The sequence below is a fragment of the Pseudorasbora parva genome, chromosome 16 (assembly GCF_024679245.1).
Source record: "Pseudorasbora parva isolate DD20220531a chromosome 16, ASM2467924v1, whole genome shotgun sequence".
In the NCBI taxonomy this organism is placed as follows: Eukaryota; Metazoa; Chordata; class Actinopteri; order Cypriniformes; family Gobionidae; genus Pseudorasbora; species Pseudorasbora parva.
The window spans coordinates 35,607,969-35,622,511 of NC_090187.1; the positions used below are offsets into that span (position 1 = coordinate 35,607,969).

Consider the following 14,543-nt stretch of genomic DNA (forward strand, 5'->3'; position numbering starts at 1 on the left):
TGGTAACACTTTAGTATGGGGAACACATTCACTATTAACTATGACTTTTGCCTCAATAAACTCCTAATTTACTGCTTATTAATAGTTAGTAAGGTAGTTTTTGTAGTATTTAAAGGGTTAGTTTACTCAAAAATGAAATTTATTTCATTAATGACTCCCCCTAATGTCATTCCACACCCGTAAGATATTTATTAACTTTCTAGACATGGACAGTATAGTGTGTATACACTTGCATACGCTCTCGGACTAATTATAAAATATCTTAAACTGTGTTCCGAAGATGAACGGAGGTCTTACGGGTGTGGAACAACATTAGGGGGAGTCATTAATGACATGCATTTCATTTTTGGGTGAACTAACCCTTTAAGTTTAGGTATTGGGTAGGATTAAGGGATGTAGAATATGGTCATTCAGAATAAGGCATTCATATGTGCTTTATAAGTACTAATAAACAGCCAATATCCTTGTAATATGCATGCTAATAAGCAACTAGTTAATAGTAAATAACTGAACTTTAAAATAAAGTGTTACTGTTTTTTTTTTTTTTTTTACTATGCAATATTTCTCAAAATAGGTGTCATTTCATTCTGTGAGCTGTTCTAAAAGGCATTGCTGAAGACAAGTTCCAGAAAAAAAGGATTAATGGTCACCCAACTCAAAGTTCACATGGTCTGTATTTGTTGTGAGCATAAACTCTATGCTAACATAACACCCTGACCCAGGTCACAGCAGTAACACTGAGGCCAGCTGGCACAACTCTACAGGTAAAGATGTTGTGTTACCATCTTGACTGACTGAACTGAGTGACTGCACAACATGAATAAATGATTGGAGAATAGAGGTGAGCCGGGCGACAGCAGGCTAGGCCGGATGGGGTATGACAGACACAATCTCACGTCTTTATTTTTTTTTCTCTAAGGAGACTGACTCACCAGCAAACAAGCCCCGCTGTCGGAAAAAGCCAGACAGCAGTGTTAATTAGAGGAGCAGGAAGATAGAAGCGGCAGGGGCAGGTAAAAAGACTCTCTCTCACACACATACACACACACACACACACACACACACACACAGAGATAGGATTTCCTGGAGGAATGTGATAGGCAGGTAATCGTGCTATTTTTTTTCAGGTGGGATAAATAATTCTGAAATGTTACCTATTAGTGAAGTGGGTGTTTTGTTTGTTGAGTAGTTGTTGATTTTGCGGGGGTTTTTCTTTTTTTTGGACAGACCATTGTGATTAATAATAAAGGTTCCAAAAAATGGTTTCAGTACAATGAAAGTATGGAATACTTTTTTTTTGTGGAGGATTTTATAATGTATGAATAACTTTACACAGGAGAAAGTAAGCTGTTTTCTATCCTAAAATCATGTTAACACATTTTTTCATGATACCAAATGCATTAACTAATGTTATCAAATTGACATTTGTTGTAAAGCATCACTTGGTTATGTAAAGCATTTTAAAATGGCATAGACATTTTGAGCCATGTGTCTGGGCCGCAGACAAAACTTTCCCTGACAGGTATCCCAATGCAGCTGAGCACTGATGTGGGCAGACGGCACCAAAGCCCAGCAAAGCCTCTGCTATTTCTGATGCCACAGATTCACTGACAAATGCACCCACAGACTGAATAACAAATCCCCTTCTCACAGCCTGGTCTAGACAGAGAGAGAGAGAGAGAGAGAGAGAGAGAGAGAGAGAGAGAGAGAGAGAGAGAGAGAGAGAGGTGCGAGAGAATGAGGGGTGGTGTTAAGTGTCTTATTAAAGGAGGATGATTATGGCGGCGGCTATGGAGCCGGACCTGCCACATGGCAGTCATCATTAGAATGATCACAAGAACCTCTTGTCGTGGATGGAATCGTATTTTAATCCACGACACATTATTACCGCAGCGAAGGGCAGGTCAGCCCTCAGACGCATTTAAGTAGTGACTAAACTCTCAAGAGAGCTTACAATATTCCTCCACCCAACCTCAAACCAACCTCCACGGTGAAAAAATTGGTCATATTTTACATTAAAGCGGCTTTTTTCCGTATTATACAGCCGCAGTAATGAAGAGTCTAATGTAATGCAGCTGCCGAAACCTCCGTGGGGACGATGAATAATGCAAACCTACTTGTTCTTCAGTTCGGCTGATCTCTGGAGGTTTTTCTCTCTGTATTGTCCATTATGACAGCCTATTATCTGGCCTTCAGACTGCTATCTCTCAGACGTTGTGCCCGGTCCATTTGTTACCCCTCTTGCCCCTGGTAACCTTCAGCCAACTGAGGAGAATGATTGAGACAGTATTGTTATATAAACAGAAGAGCCACAGGCGAAGAGAAATGGGGAAGTGTCACATATAAACCTTCCATCTCACAATGCATTTGTGCAGAGTATATTGCTCTCTTCTCTTGCTCTCTCTCTCTCTCTCTCTCTCTCTCTCAATACACTTTTTCATTAAGAGCCATTTAGCTATTACTGCTTGCTTGGTCATGCTAAGGCCGAGCATCAACGAGCTCTCAGTGGTGATTAAAGATTCTAAAGAGGTAAAATTGATTTTAAAATTAGTGGATGGATGGACATAAAATAAGTTGCTGTGTTGTTATATACTACTTATGGAAGATAATGGCGATGTTGTGTTACTAAATGTTTATCTTACCCATCAAACCACTGCCACACTATGATTGCAGTTGGACTAAAGCAGGGCTGCCATATCGTGGTCCTGCAGAATTTAGCTCCAACCTCAATCCAACACACCTTAAACCAGATAATCAAGGTCTGACTAGGCATACTAGAAACTTCCAGGCATGTGTGTAGAGGCAAGTTGGAGCTAAATTCTGCAGGATAGTGGCCCTCCAAGAGCAGGTTTGCATCCCTGGGGTAAAGCATTCATTTGTCTTTTTAAAGTGTCATGTAAATGCTTTAGTCTACATATTGCAATTGTATGTTTGTTTTCCAGCATTTTTACGCATTTAGAAAACTACAGTTGCAGTTACCAAATTGTTATGAAATACAAAGTTGACCTGTGATGTGTAAAATCGGCATTTAATGAAAATTCAAAAATTCTAATTTATTTTCTGAATTCGTAGCACATATCTGTCTCTATCCAATCAACAACCAGTAGAACCAAGTCATGCCCTACATTTTCTTTTTTTAAAATTCATTTCACTCCGATGTGTTACAATACAGAAGGAAATATTTTTTGCTACTTCTGTTAAACTTACAACAAAACCAGTCATAAGTCACATGGGTATATGTGTGACAATACAACAATACATTGCTGATAAAATACATTTTATGCCAAAAATCATTAGGATATTAAATAAAGATCATGTTCCATCAAGATATTTAGTAAATTCCCTGCTGTAAATATATACAAAATGTATTATTAGTAGTGATAGGCATTGCTAAGAACTTCATTTGGACAACTTTAAAGGTGATTTTTTTTTATTTCAGATTCCAGATTTTCAAATAGTTGTATCTCCACCAAAAATTCTCCTATTGACCCTACAGCCCATAAATTAATGGAATCAACTTTCAATCTATAAACCATGGTCTCTCAAGCTGCAAAAATTACTAAAAGCACCATAACAAAACAAAAAAAATCAAAAGTGGCCTATTTGGCTCTTATAGCAATATATTCCAAGTCTGAAGCCATATGATTGGTTTGAGTGACAAACAGATGCATATTTTAGTCACTGTTTGCTTAAAATCTACTTTATTTATGGATAAGAGCAGATTGTATCCTTTGCTATAAATACCACAAATTGTGTTCCTCAGAATAAAGAAAAAATGAGGTGAGTAAAATAACAAAATTTTCTTTTTTGTAATTGAATCGTACCTTTAAGATAAAATTGAGTCGTTTTATGCACTGACTATGTGTCAAAAGCTATATATCTGAGGTGAAGTGTGTCTGAGATGTGCATCTGATATGTATACAGACAGGTAACTGCTTTGATCCGTCATTGGCTTCACAGTGGGTGTGTGTTAGTGTGTGTGTGCGCGTGTCTGTTGAGCTTGATTGTGTCATTAGGTGAGCAGAACGGTTCCCCCTTGGGGTGACACCTCAGCCATCTTGGATCAATGCCGGTAGCGGTTCTTAAATCAATGTAGCTTTAGCATTGGTAGGGATTTATCTATAGACTCAACCTGAGACCAGAGAGAGAGAGAGAGAGAGAGAGAGAGAGAGAAGAGTGCAAGAGCCTTATCTACTGACCTCAGTAATTACCCTGTCCTGCAGCTCTAATTCAAATGTGTTCTGACTGAGATAATACCTTATTGGAAAGCCCAGTTGAATCTCACAATAATCACCAGCAACCCCCGCAGCCTTTGCCGTGTGTGTGTGTGTGTGTGTAGCTATACATGTGTGTCTGTCCGTGCGCGTTGAGTTAATGCATGTGTATACAGCGCCGCTGACACCACTGTGCTACTGTGCTTCCCAGGTCTTTCTCTTCTGGTTAGCGCCCCGCTGTTTTACGTGACAGAAAGAATCGAAAGTGCGGTTTGCGTTGTGCGCGCCACCCAGCTAGTAACCCTGCTGCGGTCCCGCAGGGCTAAGGCCGGCTAATCAGAGTGCTGATAATATCAAGGCAGAAACAGAGAAAGAGAATAAGGAGGGGGAGGCGAAGGCGAAGGGATGGATATATTTATCTAGTTAATGAGAGGCCAAACATGGCCGTGCTCCACGGGGAGAGGGTAGGGCTGAGGAGGCATGAGGGGATGATGGTCTGCACGGTCCCTGCGCCGCTCATTATATCAGCATCATCCTGGCCACCCTGTACTCACAAACACACACACAAACGCACGCATCCTCTGATTAATTCATGAGAACGGGGAAGAGTGTGTCTACTGAGAGACCTGGCTACTGGCTTCAAAACAGACGTTGACTCCCTCCCACTCGCTTCATCTGTTTGGCAATGAGACGGGGCGAAAAATATCAGTGATACAGATGTGTTGTGAAACATTAATGGCTACTGCGGCATTTCCCCTACAGTATTAAAGAAGCCCAGCCAATTCCACTCCTATATGTGTGTGTGTGTGTTCACTTTTATTTTAATATGGCGCTTTTCATTGTTATCTAGATGAGGCGGCGTAAACACGCCAGGCGGTCTCGCACGCTCGCTGGTGCGTTGCCCACGCGTGTGCGCCTTTATCGAGACTCCGCAGACGCGCTCTCTAAAGCCGCCCGAGGGAGGGGCTCGCTGGCACAGCCAAACAGGAAATGGGCCTGAATATGGATTGCTCCAATTGAATTAAAAACATTAGCTCTAGAACGACGGGGGTTCCTCGGGAAAATGTGGGGAATTAATTTGATTGCAGGAGCATGGAGAACTGGCTCTAATGGAGCATCGGGAGGGAGCGACAGACGGGAAGCAGGAAGGAGACAAAGGAAGCAGTGGCGAGCGAGTGGTTTGGGAGGGAGGGAGGGAGCGAGAGAGAGAGAGAGACAGACAGACAGACAGGCTGAGGAGGGGAGGGGAAGGGAAGGGAAGGGGTAGCGTGCAGAGTAGCCAGATAGTTTCAAATTAACTGTCATCATGGGCAGCTCCATATATGATTACCCATGAGAGCTTGGAGTGTGGAGCTCATTTCCAGAGAGAGGTCAGATGAGAGTGAATGAGTGTGTGTTTGTGTGGTAGGCTGACTCTGCTTATCCCATGCCCCATCATGCACTTCATTCCCCGAGTCTCATTATCCCCGATCTCCGGGCGCTGGGGGTCGGACACGAACTCCTAATGATCACACGCAACTGAGTAACCAATGATTTTTCAATCAAGACAAATCGTTTAATTGCAAACAATTAATCTATTAATTTACTTGAATGGCATGCACACTTTCTCCGTCTCATCTCATCTCCTGTCTGGTGTGTTTACACAGGCAGCACACCCCCTCCCTCTAACGTGTGTATGTGTGTGTGTGTGTGTGTGTTGTAGCTTAACAGGATGCTCGGGAGCACAGGAGGTCAAGTAATGGCAGCCTGTCTCTGGTTTCACCTCCACATGTTAGTTCTGTTCTCAGCGCTGAGAGGGGGTGTGAAACAGACCCCGAGGCTGGTGAAAATAGATCAGGCTCACATCCCCCACCTCTTTCTCTGTGTGTGTGTGTGTGTGTGTGTGTGTATGCATACTGGGGGCCATCAGTGCCACATGGTTACAGTCCACCAGGCATGGTCAGCCATGCGTAAAGAGAGGGGGAAACTGACAGCTTCCAACAAAAGCAGCATGACAACTGAATGCTTTGTTTGCCAGTGATTGTAATGACTTATTATAATTGGTCTGCTTATCTTATATAATACACAATTGTGCATGATTGGAATGATTCCAGATTTTTTCTTGTCACATTCCTCCCCTCACCCTCTTTTTTTTGTGGCGTGAAGTAGGATGACAGTGTGTAATTGATGTGACAAGCCAGAAACGCTTTTGCCATCCTATTTTTGAAAGCGGCAGGATGTGTTCGGTGCTGTTTTGTAAAATTATTAGGTCGGAATGCATTATGCCTCATTATCGTGGAGGTGGAAAATGTAACTATAAATGAATCATTAAATTATTCTACTGACATGAAGCAAGCGATTCTAATTGGCAAGGCTTTTAATGTTATCTGTCTTTCTTTTTTCCCCTCAGGAGCTGATGAATGCCTGCTTGGTTTGACTTTGGTGGGGAGTAAAGCGAGCTGTACTGTTAAAAGAGGCTAAACGGATGACAAGCATTTGGTTGTACGGTAAGCCCGCATTATGATGCTTAGACATGAATGAGGATGTGAAGCTGCACCAGATCGACTCACTGCACAGGCTCCATGTGGTGATAAGATGCTCAGGCTTGGTTTTTCCACTGCTGTCTAAGATACAGGGGCTTTTGGAGGGGACATCGCAGACATCAATCATCCGACACCTATATAAAATGATTTCGACATGGTTTTCACATCCTCAAAGATACTGGCTAAAACTGAATGGTTCTAGATTTATACAAGTAGAAGAGAGTGATTTACATAAATTGTCTTCTCTATACAAGAATAAAATTAGGTAAAACTAATACTCCTAATTGTATTTTTTGTATATCTGCTATCCACTGGGAAAAAAAATGTAACAAAAAAGTGGTCCAATTACAGCTTGCCCCATGTATATGTATACGCACACACTGGTTTCCATGTTTTATTCGGGCTTTCCATAGACATTACGATTTTTAAACAGTATAAGCTGTATAGTCTATCCCCTTACACACTAACCCTACCCCTAAATCACAGAAAACATTTTTTATATTTTTTTATATATTCAAAAATGTACTGGTATTACTATCCTTTTAGGGACATTTGATCCCCATAACGTAGGGAATACCAGGTACACACGTATACAGTATATATAAAATATTGTAAAAAGTTATTTATATCTATATCTATATATATACACAGGTAGATATTGTTAAAAAATATTTCAATTTCAAAGAAAAATGTTATTTCAAATGCTGTTCTTTTGAATATTGTATTTATCAAAGAATCCTGAAAAAAAATTATCCAGGTTTCCACAAAAATATAAAGCAGTGCAACTGTTTTCAGCCATGAAAGCACCACTTTATAGTTACACTATAATTACCGAATGTAAATATGCTGTAAATATGCTTTACTTACGTAGTACTTTCCGGGCCGTAATCTAAAGCGTTACTGACACTTCCTGTGTCCTCATAAAGCAAACGTTTTGATGGATGTTGAATATAGACAGATATGGTTTGTACAGTATAAAAAACATTAAACCTATGGAGAGTCCCCGTAATTCACATATTCATGTGTGTCTGTGTGTGTGTGTGTGTGTGTGTGTGTGTGTGTGTGCACGCGTGCGTGTGCGTGTGCGTGCCCGTGTCTCTTTAGCTCTGCCCACTGCACAAGCTCGGCTGTTTTCAGAAAATATCGGTACAGCATATGTCTTTTATATATATTAGCTAAAGACTCTTCGTAAATATGAAGGATACTCAAGATTACCATGAGGTTGGCAGAAACTGTGTGTGTTATGTACGCTTTAACAATAGAAATTTACAGTACATACAAGTCAGGCACAGGTACTTAATTTAAAACCTATTTGTAATTTTGTGCTTTATAAGGCATGTCACAGCACAATTCAGCATAATGCAAAACCGCACTGTGCAGGACAAAGGATCTGCAATCAACCACTATTATCCAACATCAATGCACTGTAATGACTCTCAAACAATGGTAGAAACAGTTAGGGGTTCGTTTCAAGTGTACACACACTCACACACGAGCACTCTCTAATGGACGCCAATTGCAGTAGATCTGGACAGCTCTGCTCATCTATTGCTGGGTATGTGCTTTGATCAGCAGTGTGGCACAAACTGAAAATCCTGCACAGCGAATGACCAACAACAGACCCATTTAGGATGACATATTGGTCTAGGCTGTCCAAGTCTTGGCTCACAGAGATGAATTGTGGTGGGTAGATATTTTTATGTGTCTTCCGCTGTACTACACTATTCAAGTTTGTTTTTTGTATTTATAGGTTATGAGCAGGCCTGTTCTCAGTGGTGGTTTGTGGATTTGGTGTGCGGTGGCTCTCTGTGTCATTTGAGTGATTTGCAGTGAGATTTGTAGTGATAGCCATCAGATCAGTTCAGCCTCCCCCTGCAGATTATGGGCCGCTATAACTGCCGATTATGATGGCAGGTTGCTGTTGGGAAGAGATAAGAGATTACACACGAGGCAGAGAACTTGATAAAAGATTGTGTGTGTGTGCATGTGTGTGTGTGCGTGCGTGCGTGTGTGTTTGGGCGTGTAATCCCTACGTTATGGGGCAAAATGTCCCCACAAAGATGGCAATATCCGAAATCCTTGTCCTTGTGGGGATATTTTTAGGTCCCCATAAGGAAAACATCTTATAAATCACACAGAATGAGTTTTTTTGAGAAAGTAAAAATGCAGAATGTTTCATGTGATGGGTAGGTTTAGGCGTAGGGGCAGTGTAAGAGGGTTGGAAAATATGGTTTTGTACGGTATAAAAACCATTACGCCTATGGAATGTCCCCATATGTCACAAGAGTGAGAGAGTTGGTGGTTGGTACTCCTGAGATTTTATTGGATGTTGTCAGTTATTCACATTTGCCATCAATAAGAATACCTTAATCAAACCTGTAGGATATGACTAAAGACCAACTATACATAATCAATCACAGAACAACCTCTGAGGACTTATTCTGTGTTTTAAATTTTTTTTAATATCTTAGCCATGAGGTAGTGACTGAAATGAGTCTATAATGTTTTTAAAAAGTGCTCCATATATGTAATATCCATGTCATTAAACACATTTGTGTCCATAAATCACACACACATTATTGTGTCCATAAATCACCACACATATTATATATATATATATATATATATATATATATATATATATATACAATTTTAGTGAGCCGTAAAAAATTGTTTTAAACATTAAATATTAAAAAATGATAACAATATTGGCATTATTATGATTACTATTATTATTGAATCTGTCTTGAGTCAAATTCAAGTCACAATTTGGAGGAAAACCTCTGAATCAACTTCGCAGTAGTGTGAATTGCAAGTAGTGCAGCAAAAATAACAACAGTCATCTAAAGGTCTTTATAAGATATACTTTAAAAATGTGTTTGTTGTTCCTAGTGTGATTATGTTATCATTTTACAAATCAAATCTTACATCAAGGAATCCCCTCACCCAAAAAATAAATAAATATCTGTACTCCTATATCCAGCCATCCTGTGCTCACACTGGAATCAGGTCATTCCAAACCTGTACGCTGAACATTTTTTCAAATCTCTTTGTCCTTGCAATGAAAGTCAATGTTATTCACCAGAAGAAAGATCACACAGGTTTGAAACAAAATGAGACCGCTTAAATGACTAGCTTAAAGATAATATCAATTGCATAATATAAGGATTTTGTTTTGTAGTTAGATATTGTATTATTCGAACTAGAAGCATCGGTTCAGGCTTTAGGATTGTGAACAATGGACCCATGTCTGATGATCAGTTGTCCCTTGAGTCCCACACAGGAAGTATCTCTCATACATACAGGTGCATCATTAAAGTAGAAACAGCAGAGCAATGGAGGACAGTGTCACCTTTCCTGCAACCATATTATTTTACCTCAGGCGGAAAGTTGCCCAGCAGACAGACTACCTGCCAGGCCCCCTGGGGAGCCCACTCTCCTTGTCTCCACTTTCTCTTTCTTCCCTGACTACTTGCGTCTCCCCTGAGAGTGCTTTCTTGCCTAACCTCCTGAGTGAGACTCACATTAGCTGACATTTCCAGCAGCTCCGAGCTGAGGCTGCTCCCTGCCGCAGAAGAGCAGATTTATCACACCCAAATGTGAGCCACCTGTCTGCCTCCCTCCCCCATGCCACCTCGCCACTGCCACCAGTCACCATTATGGCACGTTGCTCAGCAGGAAGCGGTAATACCCTCTCAGTCTCTCTTATCATAAACAGCCAATGTGTCATTTTTATTAAGGCTGAGACATGAGACTGTGGCTTACAGATCATACTGCCTTGGCAGATTTCATGCTTGACATATGCGCATCCGCCACGAAGTCAAAATGAAACCTGACATATCAGAAGGTATCATTTTTAAATCTATTACTTGAACAGATTCGGGACTAAAGAGCTTTGCTGCGTGTAATATCGTGTCCTGAAGGTGGCCGCATGTATAATAAAAACCAAAGCGCAATATTAAACACTCACGTCTGGCTAGCATTAATAAAAGCAGGTTGGAATAAGTAATTGAATTTGCTTTGACGTCCCCAGCACCTTGACAGTGAATCCCTTAGGTGTGAAAACCTTCATAATTCTTGTGGTTTTCTTCCATTGCACCTGCATAAAACCCGGCTCATGGTTTCTACTTCTGTTATAAAGCGCTACATAAATAAAGATGACTTGACTTGCATAAAATCATATTTGAGAAATAAGTATGGGTGACACCTTCGACGTTTCGCCTTCATTCAGTTGAGCTCTGACGGCAGGTTAGGAGCGTGTGCAGAACGTGGCACACAGGGAGACAGATGGCCTGGCACTCAAACAGAAAGGTCACGAAGGCAACAGTGTCCATGCTGGCTGTGCACATTCATTAGGAGGGCAAGAGAGCTGCGGGAACCTCCAGAGCACAAATTAATCAGCTCTGCATGGGATATATGGGGCCTTTAATCCATCACACTCTGCATTCCACTGATATATTAAGGTTATTAATAAAGACAAATTTGGATTGCGTTTCAAACCATGATATATGCACCCGTGAGTAATGTGCCACAATTGGGAGCTATTTATAAATTAATGAAAACTGAGATACATGGGAAAAGATGTAATATTCACAATACTTCAGCTGTAAGTGCTGGCCACAGTCAACGTTAATACATTCTGAAACATTGGTAAAGATTTGTGGTATAGGGGCTGACAGTTGAATAACTTTGTAATTGTTCATATATTATTTATAATTTTATTATTCAAACATTATTATTAAACTGCACTGATAAAAATGATTCTGGGATGAAGTAAATACTAAATTCTTTTTTTAATTTTTAGTTAGTAAATTTACTTCAGGCAAGAATACAAAAATAATACAAATAAGTAAATTCTTTAAATTACTACTCAATTCAAACTTGTAGAAATGAAAGTGTTGATATCAACGTTATAAAATAAAAATGTAATTCTATCCTTAATTACTCAACCCCATGTTGTTCCAAACCTATAAGACCTTCATTCATCTTTGGAACAAAAATTAAAGGGATAGTTGACCCAAAAATGAAAATTTGATGTTTATCTGCTTACCCCCAGGGCATCCAAGATATAGGTGAGTTTGTTCCTTCAGTAGAACACAAATGAAGATTTTTAACTCCAACCGTTGCTCGTATAATGCATGTCAATGGGGTCTAACTATAATTAAGATAAGTTTCCCTTTAAGATCTTTTTGATGAAATCCAAGAGGTTTCTGACCCCTCCATAGACAGCAATTTAATTACCACTTTTCAAGGCCCAGAAAGGTAGTAAAGACATTGTTAAAATAGTCCATGTGATTACAGTGGTTCAACCTTTATGTTAAGCGACGAGAATACTTATTTTTGCACAAAATACAAACAAAAAGAACTATTTTATTCAACAATCTTGTCTGTGCCAGTTTCCTATGCAGTTAACGGGTTACAAAGGAAGATAATTTTATTGATATCCGATGGCTCAGAAAGGCCTTCATTGACATCAATGTCATTTCCTCTCTCAAGACCCATAAAAGCCAGCCTAGAAATCTAGACGCACCCTAGCGGCAGCAAATCTAATCTGCCGCGAGTGTCGTCTAGCAACTCTCAATTCACTTCTGAGCTGTAAACGCCAAACTCTGGTCGGGCCAATCACATCGTGTATAGAGTCAGTGGCTTAATATAATGACAGCTGAGTTGCGCATGCGCGTGCTTCTAGTAAACACAGAAACTGGCGAACAGCAGTCTTTCGAATCAGCTTTGACCGCGACTCTGGAAGACTTGGACTTAAGCTTTTCTCAGAGAAAATAACAAAGAACGGCACTGAAGTCATTCTTAAGAAGGGAAGATGTGTTCTGAGTTTTGCCAACCGGATACGGCGAAAGTTAAATCTGTCACCGAGCTCTGCTTCACCTTCATTTTTCTGGTTGGTTGCAGCACTATCCAATTGCATGCACGGCGTGCAGAGGGAATTTGGAAGACAAGCGTTTATCCCGCCCCTCGGATTGAGCTGTCAATGGTGAGTTTCCAGACCAAACATCTTGATGTGGTTCTGGCTTGTCAGGCTACATAAAAGGCACTAAAGACGTCGTTACAAAGTCCATCTCACTACAGTGGCTCTACAATCATTTTATAAAGCGACGAGAATAGTTTTTGTGCGCAAAAAAAAGTGATGGGCCGATTTCAAAACAAGTAATTACACAATTATTCAAAGCGTTATAAATGACTTGTGACTCGTTAATTCATGACTCGGATCACATGTCAAACCACCAAACTGCTGAAATCACGTGACTTTGACGATCCGAATCATGAATCGATACGCTGATTCATAACGGTTTGAAGCTTTGTTTTGAAATCGGCCCATCACTATATAAGTCTATAAAATACACTACAAAAGGTTTTGCGCACAAAAACTTTTATCATCGCTTCATAAGCCACTGTAGTGAGATGGACTTTTAACAACGTCTTTAATGCCTTTTATGGGTCTTGAGAGAGGAAATTACATTGGTGTCAATGAAGGCCTTTCTGAGCCATCTGATAAAAAAAAAAATTATCTTCATTTGTGTTCTGAAGTTGAATGGAGGTCTTACAGGTCTGGAACGACATAAGGGTGAGTAATTAATGACAATTTAATGACAAATTTTCATTTTTGGGTGAATTAACCCTTAAGCATTGTAAATACAGTACAATGCTTTCGAAATGCTATGGCAGAACGCTGGCTTAGCATGGCTGATGCTGTTCACGTGAGAACCACGACACATGCTTGTGATGCTGATGCAGGAATTAGCCAATGGTGAGCTGGCATTTTGCCGTAGCGCTTTGAAAGTGCTGTACAGTAAACTTGTGTTGTTTTTTTGCACTCAAAAAGTATTCTAGTTGTTTCATAACATTAAGGTTGAACCACTGGAGTCACGTTGATTATTTAACGTTGTCTTTTCTACCTCAATGACAGTAATTAGTAATTAATAATTAGACAGTAATTAGAGTAATTAATGACAGAAATTTCATTTTTGGCTGAAATATTACTCAATTTTCTAATACTGGAGTTCCCATCATGCACTGGGGCTTTTTTTCTCCGCTGTTTTCCAGTTGTATTTATACTGTTTTGTCATTGTTGTTAGGTTTTGTAACTTGACATTTTGTGACATTTGGAGTCCATTTTCTACTCAGAATGACACATTCATACTCAATAATGATCCCTCGAATGTTACTGTCATTGTGTACTAAGTATTGAAGTATCTGTGTTCAAATGCTGTGTTACTTCTGATATGTAGTATGGTGTCTACACATTTTATATTGTATTATTTAGTTGGATGTTTCTAAGTAAAGAATACACTTCAAAAGTGTTGGTTAATTCAATGTTATATTGTTTGAGGAAAAAGTATTGCAAAGGAATCTTCAATTAAGTAGAAATTACTCAACCATTTACTGGCTAAGTTAAAGTCACTTATCTTCTTTATTAATTTTACTTAACTTAAGACCTATTCGGACGGTAATTGTTTCTCATGTGGACATCCGTAAAAATACATTTGCATGCCACCTGTGATAATACTCATGCATTCGGATAGTGATCTATTGACGGTGGAGGAGCGAGTTTTGTGATCCTGCACACCTGGGAACGGCTGCTCACGTGGTCAGCTGCTGTAAAAAGTCATATGCTTGGAATAATACGAATAAAATCATATTTCATTTAATAATAGGAAATTATTAATTAATTATTTAAATATCCAGGTTAGAAATAGGAAGATGTCATTTTAAAATGTGGAATTAAGTTAAATGAATGCTGCAAATTGAACCTATATAACGTTAATTACTGCCATAATAATGGCTCATTTCA

At 39.7% G+C, this 14,543-nt stretch overlaps 1 long non-coding RNA gene across 3 annotated transcripts in view; it reads left to right on the forward strand.

Annotated features, from left to right (window-relative positions):
• LOC137043953 (uncharacterized) overlaps nt 1-14,543 on the forward strand; it is a 97,577-nt gene that overhangs the window by 12,532 nt on the left and 70,502 nt on the right. For all 3 annotated transcript variants that reach the window (XR_010898589.1, XR_010898590.1, XR_010898591.1), the window contains exons 3-4: nt 920-1,013; nt 6,604-6,700. This is a non-coding gene — a long non-coding RNA (uncharacterized lncRNA). The remainder of the gene's footprint in view (nt 1-919; nt 1,014-6,603; nt 6,701-14,543) is intronic.